A 19,199-nucleotide genomic window follows, 5' to 3' on the forward strand; every position below is an offset into this window, starting at 1 on the left:
GTCCGGCACTGTCCAACACAGCTCCAGCACTATCCACACCTGCCCCTGGGTGTCACAGTTTATTTGGAACCTGTCCTATTCCCCTGTCTTCACAGGAGATTCAAGATGGAGTTCTGCAGAATGGGATGAGGGTGGGGAAGCCCCAACTGAGAGAACAAAAGACATCAAGTTGAAAGGTAGGTCACATCTAGGAAGGTCTAAATGCAGGAATCAGGGAGTGACCAAATCTGGCTGGGTAGACTTAAACTGGAACCAGAGACGTGAGATCTACCAGGACCATGTGCTTTTAAGGACCCTTGGTTCTAGAAAACTAGCTCCAAGTAGATTAAGCGAAAACAGCAATTTACTGTGTTAGTTGAGTATCACAGGCAATTTAAAACCTGGCATGTATCTGCACTTCAGGAGCAATTGGACTCAGGGTTCAAGACCCTTTGAATAACTCCCCACATAACTTATTTCATCTTTGTTTCTTTCCACAGGATGAAACCCTCTTCCTGTGATTTACAAGAAGAGAAACAAGGCCACAAAAAGTCCTAGTTTTTATACCTTAGCACGTGGGCAGCCACAAAAAGCCTGGGGCCTTTACATCAGTCTTGCCCCAAAACTTCCATGGAAGGTTTCAGGTAAATCTGAGGGTCGGGGTTTATATATGAACCAATCAGTTGTCACTAGGCAATGGCTTCTGTCATTGGCTAGGCTTTGGTAGGTGACCAGTCCTGAACCATCAATACTGGCCAGAGAAAGGGCATCACATCCTTATGCGATGGCACCCATGGTGACCATACAGATAAGAGAGGAACAGTTCTTAGTAAGAAGGTGCCTTGCAGGTATTTACTTCAGAGCACGTAAGGATCCAGAATGGAATGAAGGAAAGAAGAGCCTGACAGTTTGCCTAGAAAACCACTTAACATTTGAAATTTTTTTTTTTATGATCCAGCCAGCATATAATGTTTGGTTTGATCGGACACCTGCCTAATTTTTTCCTTCTAAATTATAAATGCTTTGAAGTTCTGGGCTTTTTTGTTGTCATTGTTGTTGCCCATCTCTCAGTGAGAGATTCTCTCCCAAGTCTCTAGCTTAGCTTCTATTCATTGATACTAACATCAGATAGCGAGGAAACTCCTAAGCAAAAGGAGCAGTCAATAATGCCAGGATAATGTCATAGAATGTTTTAAGGATTAAATGAGGTAACATATAAAATCCTTAGATAGTGACTGGCATCTTGCAAATGGTCAATAATTAGTAATAAAAATTATAATAAAATATTTAAAAATCACCTTGTTGGAATATATAAACATATGTTTAACGTGCTAACAGCTTCTAATGTCTATATTCTTGATTTAACCCCTAGGTTATGAACATAAGTCAGAGGCATAATTTGCTGAGTATAATCGATAATTAGATGCTTTTCAGATGGTGGGAATGTAAACTGATACAGCCGTTATGGAGAACAGTATGGATATTCCTTTAAAAGCTAGGAATAAATCTACCATATGATCCAGTAATCCTACTATTGGCATATACCCTGAGAAAGCCGCAATTCTAATAGACACACATACCCCAAAGTTCATTGCAGCACTATTTACAATAGCCAGGACATGGAAACAACCTAGATGTCCATCTATAGATAAATGGATAAAGAAGATGTAGTACATATATATAATGGAATATTACTCAGGCATAGAAAGACTGAATCTGAGTCAGTTCTAGTGAGGTGGATGAACCCACACCTGTTATACAGAGTGAAGTAAGTCAGAAAGAGAAAAACAAATATTATATATTAACTCATATATATGGAATCTAGAAAAGTGGTATTGACGAACCTATTTGCAGGGAAGGAATGAAGATACAGAAGTAGAGAATGGGCTTGTAGACACAGTTGGGAAAGGAGACAGTGGAATGAGTGGAGAAAGCAGCATCGATATATATGTACACTATCCGATGAAAACTAGATAGCTGGTGAGAAGCTGCTATATGACACAGGGACGCCAGCCTGGTGCTCTGTGATGACTTAGAGGGGTGCAATGTGGGGAAGGGACGGGGCTCAGGAGGGAGAGTATATATGTATAATTATGGCTGATTTGCACTGTTGTATGGCAGAAACCAACACAATATTGTAAAGCAATCTTCCTCCAATTAAAAAAATTTTTAAGTATATAAAAAACCTGTTAAGCATATGGCTCTCCCACCAAAAAAGATGCTTATCATAGTTTCAATTGTGTCACACCCATGCACACACACACACTCTTTCTGGGGATCAGGTTCTGTGATCTAGTGACTTTTAAAATCTAACGGCATAATTCTCTGTTATTATGCTTTATGACTATTTCAGGAGTCTCTCTCTCTCTCTCTCTTTCTCTCTCTTTTCCCCTGCTTTCTGTGTTCACAGGAAACCACTGAACTTGTTGGGTTGTGGTGGTGAGAGGGGTCAACAGGGACAATTCTTCAGTAGTTCTTATGGGTGATGCAGAAGCAGCCAAATATGTTTGATAGAATTACAGACCAGCATAATTTGTTTCTTTCTTTAAAAATGTTTAAAAATATTATAGTTGATTTATAGTACTGTATTAGTTTCAATATTTTAATAAATTATAATCCATTTAAAGTTATTATGAAATCATGACTACCTTCTCTGTGCTGTATAATACACTCTTGTTGCTTATTTATTTTATACATAGCAGTTTATGTCTCTTGATCCCATTCCACTATCTGGCTCCTTCCCCTCCCTCTCCCTCCTGGAACCACTAACTGTGTATCTGTGAGTCTGTTTCTATTTTGTTATATTTGTTCATTTATTTTATATTTTAGATATAAGTGATAACATATATCAAATATAGTATTTGTCTTATTTTACTAAGCATAATATACTTTAGGTCCATTCACATTTTTGCAAATGACAGAATTTCATTATTTTTTATGTCTAGTACTATTTCACTGCATATATATGTGTGTGTATATATATATATGCAGTATATATATATATGGTATATAAGATGTGATATATATATATATCCATTCATATGTTGATGGACACTTAGGTTGCTTTCATATCTTGGTTATTGTAAATAATGCTGCATGTCTCAATAAACATTGAGATGCATGTATCTTTTCAAATTACTGTTTTCATTTTCTTTGGATATACACTCAGAAGTGAAATTGCTGAATCACATGGTAGCTCTATTTTTAGTTCTTTGAGGAAATGCTGTACTACATACATTAGTGGCTGCACTAATTTACAATTTACATTCCCACCAACAGTGTATGAGAATTCCTCTTTTTCCACATTCTTGCCAACATTTGTTATTTGTAGACTTTTTGATGATAGACATTTTGACTGGTATGAGGTGCTATTTCATTGTGGTTTTCATTTGCAATTTCTCTGATGATTAATGATGTTGAGCATTTTTCCATGTGTCTGTTGGCCATCTGTATATCTTCTTTGAAAAAAATGTCTATTCAAGTCTTCTGCCCATTTAAAAAATTAGGTGGTTTGATTTTTTGATATTGAGCTATTTATATGTTTTGAATATAAGCTCTTTATTGGTCATATAATTTGCCAATATTTTCTCCCATTCAATAGGTTGTCTTTTAATTTTGTTGATGGTTTCCTTTGCTGTATAAAAGCTTTTAAGTTTGATTAGATCCTATTTGTTTATTTTTGCTTTTGTTTCTTTTGCCTTAGGAGACTAATTCAAAAAAATATTGCTATGATTTATGTCAAAAAGTGTCCTGCCTCTGTTCTCTTCTAGGTTTTATGGTTTCAGGACTTACATTTAGGTCTCTAATCCATACTGAGAGTTTGTTTTTATTTTTTTGGTATATGGTGTGAGAAAATGTTCTGATTTTATTCTTTTACATGTAGCTGTCCCATTTTCCCAGCACCACTTATTGAAGAGACTGTCTTTTCTCCATTGTATATTATTGCCTCCCTTGTTATGGGTTATTTCTGAGTTCTCTGTTTTGTTCTATTGATCTATATGTCTGTTCTTGTGTCAGTATCATAATATTTTGATTGCTGCAGCTTTGTAGTATAGTCTGAAGTCAGGAAGCATAGTATCTCCAACTTTGTTCTTTTTTTCTCAAGATTTCTTTGGCAATTCAAAGTCTTTTGTGGCTCTATATAAATATTAGTATCATTTGTTCTAGTTCTGTGAAAAGTGTCATGGGTATTTTGATAGGCATTGCATTAAATCTGTAGATTACTTTGGGTAATATGGACATTTTGACAATACTAATTCTTCCAACTCAAGAGCATGGGATATCTTTTCATTTCTTTGTATCAATTTCAATTTCCTTCATCATTGTATTGTATTTTTAAGAGTATTTTATTCTTTTTGATGCAAATGTAAAGGAGTTATTTTCTTTATTTCTCTTTCAGACAGTTTGTTATTAGTGTATAGAAAGGCAATGGATTGTTACATATTAATTTTGTATGCTGAAACTTTACTGAATTGATTTATTAGTTCTAACAGTTTTTTGATGGAGATTTTAGGGTTTTCTATACATAGTACCATGTCATCTGCAAATAGTGACAGTTTTACTTCTCCCCTTCTCATTCGAACCAGTGCAACTGGTGGAATCATAGGCAGAAACAGTGGAGATACCACAGACCAGCCTTGCCTAGGGCTTCTCTGACTGTGGTTTGCCATCCTGGCCAGGGAGGAAGAGGAGAGAGGGAGGGAGAGAGAGAGGGAACAGGGAGGGGTGGTGAGTGTTATTAGTTTGATGGCATTGGAATCACAGCTGTGCCAGCCCCTGGGCTCTCAGGCATACTTGTTTTTTCAGGCGCCAGTGTCCCTTGTTTTTATCCTGCTACTGAGCATTTTATAACTGGATAAGAAAGAGGTGGCCAAACTACTTATATATCCATGTAGATCAGAGTGACAGAGAAGGTCCCAGCAGGAGGGGACTTTGAAGATCATGGACCCAGACTATTCAATTTATAGATGAAAGCTCTGGGGGTCTGGAAGGAAAATCTTGACTCAAATGTTTACCAACAGGGACAGGTCTGGGTCCTTTTGAGGACCTAGATGGGACAACTCTGTGAAGAGTTACCTGTTGGCATTTGACCTTGAAGAGAGGTGGACATAGATTTCAGGAAACTTGGAAGATCATTGGAGGAGACATTCCTGGAGGCAGAGAAAGTTTTTAAAATCTGTTTAAATGACTACCTGTTTCATCCACAGGTGGGGCTGGTCAAGACAGCCATAGGAGCCAGTGGGAGAGGCTGAGGAGTTCAGGGAAATAGCCCCTAGAGTCCAAAACACTGCACTTCAATTCCAGCTCTGCCACCTCCTTGCTGTGTGACTTTCGGTCAGTTGCTTGATTGTCTGAGCCTTGATTGCCTCCTCAGCTGCATGAAGATAATAAAGCTGTTGTCAAAAGGTTTCAAAGGGTTTCTGGGAGAAAAATGAAAGGAAACAAATGCAAGCAATTTCTAAACTGCCCATATTATATAAATCATTATTTGGGACTTGGACAGAGTTTGGTTACATGGAGCTTTTTTTTTTTATCTATTTTTATTTATTTGGTTGTACCGGGTTTTAGTTGAGGCATGTGGGATCTAGCTCTCTGACAGGGATCAAACAGTGGCGCCCTGCATTGGGAGCACAGTCTTAGCCACTGGACCACCAGGGAAGTCCCACATAAAGTTTTTTTTTTAATCACTTCAGAAGGGAATTCTTGGATTCTTATGTGCTGGGCACTGAGTTAGACACTTCCCCCAATCACTGAATATGTTTAATGATCCTGCTTCTGTCTTAGCAACCTGGAGGAATAAGATGCTTGATCTGCCCTGTGCTAGGCAGTACCCTCTGCCCTTGAGAATTTTGTCCAGGGGGATGTTACATCTGAGATTCCAGTGGAGCATGGCTGATGAATGTGTTTCCTGAGATGATCACATCAGAAAACAAGAATGGGTTTGACAGATAACTTAATGTGCTCTTCAACATGTGGTTGGTTTTACATTATATTAAATTTTCAAGCCCTGTGAAATAAGGGATTCATGGGTCGCTCTTCTTCCTCCCCACCCTTCCACACCCACATTCACTGAACAATAGAGATCATCAGATATTCCCTCCCTTCCCTGAGCACACACCTTCCATCTGAGTCAGGAGTATGCTGGAGAATTCCAGGAACACATTTAATCACTTAAAATTGGTGCCATCAATCTCTGGGGAACTGATACAAAAGCTGGGAATTATAGCAAATGTTCTTCCGGAAGCACACTGCTGAAAAGATATCTCTTTTCAGGCTCAGGTTTGGTTTCAAATCCAAGGCTTTTAACATTTTAAGTTTATCTGAACTGATCTTGAATAACTGAATTGAATGTGTTTTCTCTTCTTTCTTTGCCTATTGATAGCTTGTTTATTGAAACAGAAGAACGTTCCATTTAAAATTCATTCTTTTGAATTCTAGATAATAGAATCAGAAATTCTTAGTTCTGCTTAATCTGTAAGTAACAGGAATGTTCTCTAATGATTCCACAAATCTTTACTGAGATCCTTCTCTATGCCAAGCACTATACTGGGAACTGGGATACAGGATTCATGGGTAGATGCTCAGCCATTCTTTCATTAATCTATTCATTAATTCAAGAGGTATTTACTGAGTACCTCCTGCAGGTGTCAGGCAATGCGCTATGTGAAGGGGACATAGAGCTGAACAAGACAGAGATGATCCTGCTTTCTTAGATCTTACAGTCTTTAGGAAGCACTAAAACATGGGCTGTGCCTTCTAGGAGCTCTCAGCTTGGTGGATGAAAAAGGCAGAGCCACAACACCTGCAAACTACTATGCAAGAACTTTAGCAGAGCTGTGTAGCAGAGCACTCTGGAATGCCAAAGGGAGGATGGGAATGATATTGGGGAAGGCTGCAGTTATAAATATTGAATGCAAGCTTTGAATGTCTGGGAGATGAGTATGAATTCCAATTCTACCTCTGGTTGCTCTGTGACCTCGGCTGCCCCTTGTCTTCGTGTCCTTTTTTTTATTTGTGAAATGAAGGTAGTTGTGTCATCTACCCCAGGGCTGTCAAGCTTGAACAAGGCCATATTTGCAAAGCACTTAACACCGTGCCTAGCAGCTACTTCTCTTCTTTCACCTTCAGAGTTCATTCTAGACACATTCCTAGGAAGATGAAGACTCCTTTGGGTCTAAGATGGGGGGTGAGCTGGGGAAATAAGTCCATTTGGTCTTTGCTGCCATCCTGGTCTAGAAAGGCAATGCCTGGCAAGAGGAAGAATACTGGGCTCAGGCTGAGTTCCAGTTGTTGGCCTAGGTCAGCATTTCTCCAAGTATGGTCTACATAGATAACTTTAGGTGGTGTGGAGGCCAACATTTTTATGTGTACTACAAAGACACCATCTTTCCATTTATGGTGGTTCTATAATGCTTCCTTTAAAAATAAATTTATGTAAGTTAAACAAACTGATTTGATTTAAAGGAGAACCCTAAGGACAAACCCTAAGGCATGTGAACAGGGTAAAACCACAAATAGTACTTTTCTGTGGGGATCTGGGAAAAAACTGGCCTAGAGCGAGGTTCTGAGTACCGGTTCTCCAGTCCCAGTCAAATGGAAGTGACAGCATTACATCCCAGGGAGTGGAGGCTTGACCCGAGACAGTGTGTATGAGGGCCCTGCACGGTGCTTCAGGTAAGAACCCATCTTTGTGAGGCTGCTCTGTCACTGCCTCACTCAGGATTATATGATCCTCTTTTGATTATCTGCATAGTCTGTATCACTATCTAAAATTATCTTGTTTACTGTCCTCCTCTGTGATTCTGAAATTACAAACACCCTGAAAATGGAACATTGAAAAAAAAATGGGTTTGGCACTCATCAGTTTGTTCTTGATATAAATTTTCAGTTTTTGTAACAAAATCTGACCTGAACTGATGTGAAACTATCTGTCTCCTTAATTTATCCGCCTTAGCATAAATGTGGAAGTATGCAGCTACAGAGATGCTAAAGTGTTCGGTTATGAAGAGCTGGCCCAGGCTCTATGGGGTATAAAGGATCTTATGAAATTTGAACAATATGACCTCTCTAAAATGTGAAAAATTTTCTATCCCCCCAGAAAACATCTGGTGGTGACTGTTTCAGATAAGGGATTGTGGCTCTCTAGTTGTTTGTTTCCCCAACCTGAACACATACCCCAAGGGGCAGGGACCTCATTTGTTTTATTTAACACTGTATCTCCAGGCCTAGACCAGAGGCTGGAAAATAGTAAATTCTTGGTACATGTGCATGGACCAAGACACTGAATAGATGTCTCCCTATGAGCCTGGCTCTGGTGAGGGAGTTTCTGGCAGTTCAACAAGGATGGCTTTGGGCTGGCTGGCCCCTTGCAGAAGTAGGTTGCTGCCTCTTTTGGCCATGTGAGGCGTGAGCCTGAGACCCCTGAAACCAGGTCTGCCTCAGATCTTGGCTCTAAGAGATACTTGGTTTACTTGGGGTGGTCCAAATGGGACAAGCCTTTCCAATCTAGACTCCCATAGCATTTTCAATTCCTAGAACCTGGTGGCAGATTCAATGCCTGTGAGGCTATCTGAACTACAGCAGAAGGCTGCAAGTCCCTGCTCTGTTTCCTGACCCACCAGCATAGCCCCACATCACTGGACTGGTATTTCCAAAAGACTTTTGATGATATAGCCTCTCTGCTCAGCTGTCTCAGACAGTACCAGTTCCTTGGCAGTACAGAGCACCTTGCATTTAGCAAGGGACGGGGAAATATTTACTGAATGACTGAATGGATGAATGGATGATAGAAATAGTGAATTGTATCTTTCTTGATATTTGACCTTTTCCTTTCTTCCTAGCTTGGTGCAACCCCCAGACCTTCACCTTTGATGTGCTGCATGCATATCTTGTTCCCCATTTTGTTTTAAAATATGTTCAACTCTCATTCTTGGTTTCCAGATGTGACTGTCACTTGGAGACCCTTCTTCTAGGCTGCATCTTCACCCTCATCTTCATCTTTGTTAAGCATCGCTGGAACACTTCTTGTGGACCAGGGACTATATTTAAGTTCATTGTCTTATTTCATTATTTTATCTCATCTCACATGGAGTCAAACCTAGCCTAAAGCAAAGGACTGAGGGAGCAAGGTTGTGGGGAGAGTGTTGTGAAAATTCTCAGCAATGAATCACTGATGCTTTGCCTAAGAGCTAAAAGCAGTCAATTTATTTGGTGTCTTTTCACTTCCAAATCATCCACCTCCTGCAGGAGCCTTAGCTTGGGGACGTTTTTCAAGTTTAGGGCCTCCTTTTTCTGTTGTGGAGGCCACTATCCTACCTGGTTTCCTTTCCCACCTCAACAAGTTTGCTGATGTAGAATGTATTTTATGCTGAGGTGTCAGCCCTCGAGGCGCTCGGTCTTCATGAATATAATTCAAGGTGGCAGAAGTTGAGTGGAGAAAGTGTAGGGTGAGCAATTTTCAAGCCATGTTTTTCCTTAATACTGTGTAATTTTATTTATTTTTTTATTATAAAAATCATCTTGGAGTTTATTGATTAAATAAGCTGTGCAAGTAAAAGTGCAGTGAGCCATAAATCAGTGCACAGCTCAAAGGAATTACTGAAATCTGTATCTGCAGGTTTGTGTGTGTAGCAGAGACCTCTATTGAGATAACATTTGCATTTATTTGCTTCTTCTCAGAAGAAGGGTCTACAACACCTGGGACTCACTGAGTGCAGTCCCCTTCCTAGAAGGTGGATGGACTCACTGAGGATGGGATACTTAGAAGGTCAGGTGCAGAGTGAGCTGCTACATGATCAAAGGAGAATGAATCCAAAGAGGCCCTTTTAACCTGAGAATTATTTAAGGTGACTGGGCAGAAAGTATTTTCAAGGAAACCATGTCAGTGTATTTCCCATTCCACAGGCTTGTCTTACAATGTGACATTTCTCCATTGAGAAGTGGAGGTCTTTGTTTTCTTCCCTTGATGTGAGGTGGATTTTTGTAACTGCCTTGACCTATAGAATGTGGTAGAAGTGATGCCACATGACTTCTGAGGTTAGAATGCAATACTGCTTCCACCAGGCTCTTGGAACCCAGTGCCATATTGTAAGGAAGTCCAAGCCATGGAGAGGCCATGCATGGGTGGGAGGTTTTCAGCTGGTTGCCCCAGCTCGGTCCTCAGCCAGCAGCCAGCATCACCTGCTAGATATATGAGTGCATGAGCCCTTAGATGTATGGAACCTCCAACATTTGCGTTTTCTAGCTAAGACCCTCAAACATTGTGGAGCAGAGATAAGCCATACCTACTGTGCCCTGACTGAATTCCTGACCCTCAAAATCCATGAAAGGTAGTAAACTACTCTTGTTTTAAGCCACTAAGTTTTGAAGTGACTTATCATGCAACATTAGATAAATAATTTAATAGATGACAATTTAGAATAAGAGGAGCAGGGTGAGTGTCCTACTCCTTAGAGATCCTTGGCTAACATTGCAAGGAGGCTGGAGGTTCTGAAATTGCAAGGGGGAATGCTCAAACTACCGCACAATTGCACTTATCTCACACACTAGTAAAGTAATGCTCAAAATTCTCCAAGCCAGGCTTCAGCAGTACGTGAACCGTGAACTTCCAGATGTTCAAGCTGGTTTTAGAAAAGGCAGAGGAAGCAGATATCAAATTGTCAACATCCGCTGGATCATCGAAAAAGCAAGAGAGTTCCAGAAAAACATCTATTTCTGCTTTATTGAGTATGCCAAAGCCTTTGACTGTGTGGATCACAATAAACTGTGGAAAATTCTGAAAGAGATGGGCATACCAGACCATCTGACCTGCCTCTTGAGAAACCTGTATGCAGGTCAGGAAGCAACAGTTAGAACTGGACATGGAACAACAGACTGGTTCCAAATAGGAAAAGGAGTATGTCAAGACTATATATTGTCACCCTGCTTATTTAACTTATATGCAGAGTACATCATGAGAAACACTGGGCTGGATGAATCAGAAGCTGGAATCAAGATTGCCGGGAGAAATATCAATAATCTCAGATATGCAGATGACACCACCCTTATGGCAGAAAGTGAAGAAGAACTAAAAAGCCTCTTGATGAAAGAGAAAGAGGAGAGTGAAAAAATTGCCTTAAAGCTCAACATTCAGAAAACTAAGATCATGGCATCCTATCACTTCATGGGAAATAGATGGGGAAATGGTGGAAACAGTGATTGATTTTATTTTTATGGGTTCCAAAATCACTGCAGATGGTGATTGCAGCCATGAAATTAAAAGACGCTTACTCCTTGGAAGGAAAGTTACGACCAACCTAGATAGCATATTAAAAAGCAGAGACATTACTTTGCCAACAAAGGTCCATCTAGTCAAGGCTAGGTTTTTCCAGTGGTCATGTATGGATGTGAGAGTTGGACTATAAAGAAAGGTGAGCACTGAAGAATTGATGCTTTGAACTGTGGTGTTGGAGAAGACTCTTGAGAGTCCCTTGGACTGCAAGGAGATCCAACCAGTCCATCCTAAAGGAGATCAATCCTGGGTATTCATTGGAAGGACTGATGCTGAAGCCGAAACTCCAATACTTTGGCCACCTCATATAAAGAGTTGACTTATTGGAAAAGACCCTGATGCTGGGAGGGATTAGGGGCAGGAGGAGAAGGGGATGATAGAGGATGAGATGGCTGGATGGCATCACCGACTCGATGGACATGAGTTTGAGTAAACTCTGGGAGTTTGTGATGGACAGGGAGGCCTGGCGTGCTGCGATTCATGGGGTCGCAAAGAGTTGGACACGACTGAGCGACTGAACTGAACTGAACTGAGACTTTAATAATATATGATAGTGCTTGGTCTGGGAGAGGGGGAGATGCAGCAAAGCCAAGAGCTTCCTGGATAGGGGTGAATCTTGTGGGTTTTGAACTTAACCTTCAAGGAGATTGACTCTTCCTCAAAGCCATGGCTGGAGACGGCTTGCTTCTACACCTCTGGATTCTGGAAGCTGGTAGCACACTCCAGCCTCTGAGGACTTTTAGAGGATTCTAGGCCAGTATGCTTATTTGCCATTGCCTATTTCTCTTGGATATTATCAGAGATGAAACTCCCTAAAACTCATGGGCAATCATACATGCTAGACTGAAGACATAAGATCTCTGGTCACAAAACAAGGAAGGAGTTTATGCTAGTAGAGGTTCTTGGTTGCAAGCATTAGACATTCTAGAGGATTTAAGCAGAAAATGAAATTATTAGAAAAATAAATGGTTTTCAAAATCCCTGGGCATCTAGATCACTTCTAACCAGTTTGGTCAGGACATAGTTGCCACAGCACTGGAAAACCTGGATATGGCTACTTCTACATCAGGATGGAACCTCCCTGTCTCTCTTCTTTGTGTCACTAGCTCCTGGTTCCAAGTCTAAGAATAGTTGTATCTGATTGGTGAAGCCTTGGTCATATGTTACCTCCTAGTTACAAGGGAAGCTGGGAAATTCAAGATCTAGAATTTCATCTTGTACAGTGGTGGATTCCCCCTCCTAAAAAAAGGAAGATACTTCAGGTACTGGACAGATAAAAAAAAACTGCAATGTCTACTCCTGGCTTGCTATTGTGGGTGTATCACTTTGCCATTATGTATTTGTAAGAGAGTACAGATCCTGGCAAAATTCCTGGAAGAAGGTAACATTCAGAAAGTGTGGTGCGCTGATTATTTCCTGCTTATTCTCAGCAACATTCTTGCCTTTCCACGCCTTAATCTTCATTACAGGGCCTGGACTTCTACAAACCAAAGTTTCCATATCCCTTGTGTAGCTTCAGCCAAGGGGAAGCAGTGGTAGGATGTTGGAAGGTGGGAGGAAGTGAGAAGGTATGTTCTTTGTGCAATTTTGGGGAGTGACTACATTTCTGAAGATTCTAACCTCAGCCACAACAGTTCAGTACCAGCTGGGAAGAACCCTCCCTGGTGGTCCTACAACAGACCCAGAGGTCCCTCCTTCAGGATTCTATCACCCTATCTGGCACCCCTGGAGATGCAGTCATAAGTAAATTCCTGCACTTGGATAATAAACATACTGCTGTCTCTGTCCGAACCCTTGGAGTAGTAGCTGCTTTTGCTTTTTCCTAGTCTCCAGCTTACCTCCTATTTACTCTTCTAGCATTTCCAACACTTTGTAAGTACTTTGCTGGATTAAATCCTCTGATTTGAAATATTAATATGCTTGGTGTTTCCTGACTGGTCTCTGATTGATACACTTGGTAATTTGGTCAGAACAATAGGCCTTATATTTATAACATAGTTCTCAATTTCAAAGAGGTTTAATGTTTGGAATTGCTCCTATTTCTTCCCCCTTTCCAACTGGTTAACTCATACGTACTGTTCAAAACTTTGTTCAGACATTAGTTCTCCAGAAGCCTTCCTGATATTACCCCTGCATTCTGCCCCTCTAAACCCTATAGTACCACACAGTCATAGGGAGGTATATGACAATAGTGTTTGTTGATATTCATAGTGATAGTTATGTAGACTGGAAGTGTATATATGTAAAAGAATGCTTCAGTAGCTTTTCTTAGGCAAGTGTGCTGATCTCTGACTCTGGAATTCTAGTCCCGATTCCGTTAGTAGCTACTGTGCAAACTTGGAACTTCTCTAGGCTGTAGTTTCCTCTCCTGAAAAATGAGTAGGTTCAATCAAGAGAGTGATTTCCAAACTGTAAACAAATTTTTTTGAGTAATAGTACATGAAAGCCCAACATGGGAACCAGAAATAGATGATCTGGTGGAAGTCAGGGGTGGGCATTCTGGAGTTCTATGAACTCTATTCTTCCTCTAGCGCCAAACCCTTGGTAGCAGTTTCACCATTCCTCTAGGGCTCCATGAAGCAAAGTTATAACTCTGCACTAGATCATCTCTTCTATGTATTTCAGCCTTATACATTTAGGCACAAGTAGGTGATCCAATTAAATATGATGCCCACACATTGCTCAAACTATGGTCTGCACATGTCCTTGCTTCATCTTTATTGCCATCATCATTGTAGCCAGTTTCATTATTTTCAAAGGCATTGAGCATTTACTATGTACCAGGCATAACGCTCATCATGTCTAATCCTCACAATCATCCTACCCTTATTTTCCTGGAAGAGGAAACTGAGTTTCAGGGAAGTTCCATTACTCACTTTTTTGCATTCACTAGTTAACAAGTAACTGTATTGGCAGTCAAATCCATATGGACTTAATTATGAAACTATGCTCAAAATCATGACATCTTACTGCTTATTTACTTCTAGAACCCCACAGTGTAAGGAGGGGCTCCTTGTTTCTGTTTGTCCTACTAGCATAGTGATATCAGTCTGTCAAGCTGTTGTCAGTCTGTCTTCTTACACATGGACAATGGGGGAGCCCTGGTGACCCATTCTCAGCTTGAAGCAGCTTCAGGTGTCTGCCTTTTTTCCATGTCTGGGACTTCTGGCAACTGCAGAGCTGTCACCTGACTTGGGAGACCCACTGAATCAAAACTGAAATCAATTAGCCAGGGAAACCTGCCAACTCACCCTCCAAGTCACCAGTTGACAGCCTAATTTCCCTGGTGGTGAGAACTTCCCTCTGGCAATGATATTACCCTTGCCATGGGGAGTGTTCCAGGATTATCATGTCCCTCTCTGCAAAATAGTCACTTAATGAGCTGAAAAGGCAGAAATGAAAAAGGAGGTGGAAGGGCATTGAGAACCAGGTAATGTGGCCAATGATTAAAGAGAAGGGCCAGACATTTAAGCCAGAGTATGGGTCCCATGGAAAGGGATGTCTTGGTTAAAGGAGAGACCACACTGTCTCTTGATCTCTGAAATCCTCACCATCCACAGGGGCATTGAAAGAGCACTGGACCTCTGTTTCAACCCTGGGATGATATTGACTTCTGGTGAGTTTGGAGCAAATCTTTTCCTTCTCTGTTATACAGCATAAAGGCTATAAGTGTAGGCCCTAGAGTCAAGTGCTTAGATTTTAAATCTCGCCTCTGCCACTTACCAGCTGATTCTGACCAATTTTTTAATCTCCCCAAGACTTAGTTTCCTCAACTGTAGAATCACATAACAATGACATTCATCTCACAGGGTTGCTGCAAGGTAAATAAGGGAAAATTATTTCCCTTTGGCTCATAGGGTACCAGGCACAGTGACTGAAACATAGTAAGCATTCTCTAACTTCGGATGTTTTTGGATGCAAGTAATTGAAACTCTATCCAAGAGTGGTTTAAAGAAGGAAGTGTAATAGCTCATATAACTGAAAGTTTAGGGAGAGGATATCTGCAGGGTTAGTTAAACTAGTTTCTCAGTGACATCATCAAGAACCTGGCTCTTTCCATATTTCTATTTGTGATCCTGAGTGTTGGTTCCACTCTTAGGCTGGTTATCAGGATGGCTGCTTTACTTCCAGGCACCATATCTAAATACATCATGAGGAAGAAGGATGTCTGTCCTATGACTCTCTATTTGAAGCAAAGAAATTAAAGAAAAAAAAACTCACCAGCAAGTGTTTGCATATATCTTATTGTTAAGAATTGTGTCACATGCCCATTTTGACCAATTACTTGTAAGAAGCATTTAACCAGTGTAACTCACCTTGGCTCTGAGGGGTACAGTCAGCTTCGCCTGAGGCTAGATGGAGGGAGGTTGGGTGTCCAAAGAAAACTAAAGTTCTGCTGGGAAAGAAGGGACATATGGATGCTGGCTAGGCATTTGACTAAAATCTCTACCATCCATTAGTTTCACTGTTTGTTTTTATTGTTACTTTTTTCTATCATCAGTTTTTGCTTTGGAATGCTTGTTCTGTCTCTTTTCTGTTCTGAGAGTCATGAGTCTGATCTTACTCAGCATTCTCAGTGTGTGCTGGGCTGTTTGATCCCTGCCTCTTCTAATGAGAGGGCAACCGAAATGTACCATTTCTATTTCCAACTTTTATTCCCTTCTCAGAAATACTTCAAGCCAAACACTCCAGGTGTGCGGAGTTACTCAGAACCAGCCAACAGAAATTGATTCCAAGATCCCAGCAACTGTCACTTACAACAGTGAGTTGTGTAACTGAGCTGATGATACAGTTGACTAAGTGCCAAAATCCCTGCCTTTCTCTACTTCAGAAACATACCTGGGAATCCTTCCTCTACCCAAGATGGCAAGCCCACCTCAAATAGTGTTTTGGATTGAAGGGTGGTACATTTGAACATTTCTGGTGCCTCTGTGTGTTGTGATCACATATTGTATGGCTAACGTTTTTTTTAAAAAGAAGAATCAGTGTGGATGGTTGATGAAAAAACCAGTTCCATTTTGGAGAAACAACTCAAAACGTACTGGCAGGCCATTTGGGGATTGGGAAAATATTCTTCAGTTATGTGGGACAACAAATTTCTTTTTAGTTCTCTCATGATGAAACACAGCTTAGTCACATGCATAATTAAATTGATTTTTTTTTCTTTTTAATTTACCCTTGGCTTTTGGCCACAATGAATGCTGCTTGTTGAGCAGATGGCATAGACCATTTTTCCTGTCTGTTCAATCAGCTATCAGCAATGCTCAGCCGCTGGTCAATTGGCCTGAGTCAGCCAGAAAGTGTGGAGAAGGCAATGGCAACCCGCTCCAGTACTCTTGCCTGGAAAATCCCATGGACGGAGGAGCCTGGTAGGCTGCAGTCCGTGGGGTCGCTAAGAGTCGGACACGACTGAGTGACTTCACTTTCACTTTTCACTTTCATGCATTGGAGAAGGAAATGGCAACCCACTCCAGTGTTCTTGCCTGGAGAACCCCAGGGGTGGCAGAGCCTGGTGGGCTGCTGTCTATGGGGTTGCACAGAGTCGGACACGACTGAAGCAACTTAGTCGCAGCAGCAGCAGCAACCAGAAAGTGATGTTTTTGGTTCCAAGGGTAGACAGAGTCTATCACCTCATGGTTTAGATAGCATTTTTCCTCCAAGGGTCAGGTCAGACTCTGCTCTCTGATGTCATAAACTCCCAAGCAAATGGCAGAAACTCAGCATTATGGTAGTGTTCTCAATGATCAGCCAGGAAGTCTCCAGTATCTGGCAGAGTGAATTATGGCTCATTGAGTAAGACATTCATCACCCTCTTCTTAGAAATAAATTCCCTTTGTTTCTTCAGAGAATCACAAACACTTAGAGCTAGAAGTGAATTTGGAGGTTATGTGTTTGTTTCTGCAGCAAAATCCTTGGGGTGAACCTAATTGTGTCTGCTGCAGGGACTCTGATGTAGGGATTCAGTCTATGTGAAGTTCCCATAGGCTTCTTGGAGAACTAGTGAGGAAATATGTTGGAGCTGACTGATCTAGGCTAAAATTAATGAACAGAGATGGGGAACAAGAGTTTCCCCTTAACTCTTGAATTGAACCAACTCTAAATTTGAGTCCAGTTCTTAGATGGCCTGTCAAGGGGGGATAATTCTGAATGCTATGTTTTTTGCATCTTGCCCTTTATTCTGGCCCCAAAGTAACCATCCTCAGATTCCCAGAAGAGAAGGCACAGTAAGAAATTGTATGTGTGAGCAGAAGGATTCATAACACTAGGTTCCAAGATACTGAGACAGCAAGGAAACTCTACTTGGGAGGTCTGAAAATAGTTTGGTGTTATGATTCTTAGAGTGATGAAAGCCTGACAAAAGGCAGGTCAAGGTGGGAGAGGTGAGAAGGAGCAAGGGCCACTTGTGAAATAGGTAGCCTGGGACTGGTTGAGCCATGCTTCCCAAGACTTGGCTCAAGGGAAGCAGTAAATATGGTGACCTGGAGAGCCTGGAACAAACAGTTGTAGAAAAGAATGTCAGTGGATACTAAGGAGGTGGTCATGTGACCTAAGTTCATCCATCTGTCTCCTCCCATGACTTTGCAATCTTGGGAAAATTGATTGACCTTCAATCATTCCATCCATGGTGACTTGACACTGCCAGTTTGGAAGGCTCTTCAATATTCTCTCTCAATCTCTTGCTCATGCTAGTTAGAGTTGGGCTCTGTTGATTGCAATTAAATTACCCTAACTGCTGCAAGTTCCTTTTATGAATTAGGTAATTGCAAAATAGACACCCAAGGAGTGATTTTGGCCCTTTAGGGGGCTTGAGCCCTGAAGCTACTAGTTCATCACTGTCCTACTGCTTGAACATTGCCAAGCACAGCTGTATGTCTGGGCTACTGGGTGATGGAAAAGTGTCAGGAGTGAATGCCTGACACTTTGCTGTAGGAAGAAAACACAGATGGTTAGTTGTCATGATACTTATCCCTGTCAAAAATCATTGTTCCCTTTCTTGTCTCAGTATGACTTGTGCCAACAGAAAGAGAGGGCTCTGGGAGTCAGCACAGCTGGAAGCAGCTCCACTTGGACTCTGGCTATCTGTATGACCCTGAGCAAGTCATTCCCCTCTCAGCAGTCAGTTTACTCACCTATAAAAGAGTGAAATAGCACACAGAAATGCAGCATATAATATTAAGAACAGCAGAATTGCTGTGCTGCTGGGAAAATGCAGGTGAGCTGCTGGGAAAATGCAAGTGAGCCAGGTGGTGGTGGTGGGTGGAAATCTGCCTACTCAGCTGCTCCTATTACCTCTTCCTTTGGTTTTTAAGGAACCCTAGAGGTCTGAGACAGAGAAGGCAATGGCACCCCACTCCAGTACTCTTGCCTGGAAAATCCCATGGACGGAGGAGCCTGGTAGGCTGCAGTCCATGGGGTCTCGAAGAATCGGACATGACTGAGCGACTTCACTTTCACTTTTCACTTTTATGCATTGGAGAAGGAAATGGCAACCCACGCCAGTATTCTTGTCTGGAGAATCCCAGGGATGGGGTCGCACAGAGTCGGACATGACTGAAGTGACTTAGCAGCAGTAGCAGTAGCAGAGGTCTGAGACGGAGAAGGTAATGGCACCCCACTCCAGTACTCTTGCCTGTAAAATCCCATGGATGGAGGAGCCTGGTAGGCTGCAGTCCATCAGGTCACTAAGAGTCTGATTCGACTGAGTGACTTCACTTTCACTTTTCACTTTCATGCATTGGAGAAGGAAATGGCAACCCACTCCAGTGTTCTTGCCTGGAGAATCCCAGGGACAGAGGAGCCTGGTGGGCTGCTGTCTATGGGGTCGCACAGAGTTGGACACGACTGAAGTGACTTAGCAGCAGCAGCAGCAGCAGCAGCAGCAGAGGTCTGAGAAACACAGTTTGATGACTGTCTACAGGGCTAGATGATCTCTGAGGGACTTTCCAGTCTA

General features: G+C 41.5%; 1 long non-coding RNA gene across 2 annotated transcripts in view; it reads left to right on the plus strand.

Moving 5' to 3' along the window:
* Window positions 1-19,199, plus strand: part of LOC122439618 — a 42,270-nt gene that overhangs the window by 15,979 nt on the left and 7,092 nt on the right. For both annotated transcript variants that reach the window (XR_006268941.1, XR_006268940.1), the window contains 2 exons: window positions 96-176; window positions 480-623. This is a non-coding gene — a long non-coding RNA (uncharacterized LOC122439618). The remainder of the gene's footprint in view (window positions 1-95; window positions 177-479; window positions 624-19,199) is intronic.

The sequence above is a fragment of the Cervus canadensis genome, chromosome 4 (assembly GCF_019320065.1).
Source record: "Cervus canadensis isolate Bull #8, Minnesota chromosome 4, ASM1932006v1, whole genome shotgun sequence".
NCBI classification, from domain to species: Eukaryota; Metazoa; Chordata; class Mammalia; order Artiodactyla; family Cervidae; genus Cervus; species Cervus canadensis.